Consider the following 1,583-nt stretch of genomic DNA (forward strand, 5'->3'; position numbering starts at 1 on the left):
CCAGAGGCCTCTCCTTTGTCACCCTGTTTTAGACTACAGCTTATTTTGAATGAAAACGAGACAAATATGTTCATTTCCTAAGTCTTAATGTAATGATTAGGAAGTCTTTCAACAATTATTGGACTAGTTCAGAGGGGTGAGTCGGACGTGTAAGGGGCCCTTCTCCCCACGCCACCCTCCCGCGGCCTCCGTGACCCCCCGCTCCGTGGCTCGCCTCGCCACCCTCCTGCGGCCTCCATGACCCCCCCCAACGTGGCTCGCCTCGCCACCCTCCCGCGGCCTCCATGACCCCCCCCCACGTGGCTCGCCTCGCCACCCTCCCGCGGCCTCCATGACTCCCTCTCCTCCGTGGCTCGGCTCCCCTCGCCACCCTCCCGCGGGCCTCCGCGACCACCACCCGCTCCCAACTCTGGCTGCCTCCTTGGCCACTGGTTGTACTCCAGCCTCAGGGACCTGACCTCTGTGCCTGAGCCAGGCAGGGGAGAACTTAGGACCTCTCACACCCTCTCTAATTCACTTATTTATTACAAATCTCAGCGGCAGCAGGGTTTTGCTCTTTTGTTCTCACTGCTGGCGCTGCCTGCTGGCGCTGCCTGGCCCAGGGCAGTGGTGGGTGTTTGTTGTAGAGCTGAGGGGGAAGCAGACTATGGTCACCGTCCAAATCCTGCCGCCACCTGTTTTGGTTCAGACTCCGGGCTAAGAATGTCTTCTCAGTCTTTAATGGCTGGGGGAAACAATAATAATATTTCATGACATGAAAATTCTGTGAAATGCAAATGTCGGTGTGCTTGCTCGAGGTTTCCTGGAACACGGGCGTGCCCACCCATTCACGGGCCACCTGCAGCTGCTTTTGCCATGCAGGCAAAAGCTGCAGTAGAGGCCCTATGACTGGCAAAGCTAGCAATATTTGCTATCCAGCCCTTTACAGAAAAAGTTGCCAACTCCTGCGCTAGATGAACGAGCAGCCTCTTACCTGGTTCCCCCGCTGGTCATTCCTCCACTGACTCTCTCAAGGGGGTCCCTGTCTCAGAGTCAAAGCCAGAGTTCTTACAGCCATGGTGGCCAGGCCCACACTGCCTGACTCCTACTGCCCTGGCACTGCCCGGCCCTCGTTGACTCTGCTCCAGCCACACCGTCCTCTTCTGGGTCCCACCTCAGGGACTTTGCACTGGCTGTGTCCCCGCTGGAATGCTCCTCCCCAGATGTCTGCCCATCTCACCCCTTACCTCTTCAGATCTTTGCCCACACGTCACTGTCCTGGGACGGGGGGCTCTCCCTGCTCTTTCCCTGTAAAGCAGTGCCCCACCCAGCCTCATTCTTCTCTGACGTTGACTTGTTCATGGTCAGCCTCCCTGAGTAGAATGAACGCTCCAGGAGAGCAGGGCCTTCTCTTCCTGTGCGATGTACGATGCCCAGCGCTGAGAAGAGGAAACACCCCCTGAGTCTTGGCGGGATGGGTTGGTTGAGTCCCCACCATTGCCCGGCACTGATCTGATGTGGACATAAAAGATTCTCCTGGCAGAATGGCAGCTCTTCCCCGAGGGACTCACCAGGCCCACCCTCTGTCCTTCAGCCACATGCAC

This window comes from Stenella coeruleoalba (genome assembly GCF_951394435.1).
Source record: "Stenella coeruleoalba genome assembly, chromosome: 11".
NCBI lineage: Eukaryota > Metazoa > Chordata > Mammalia > Artiodactyla > Delphinidae > Stenella > Stenella coeruleoalba.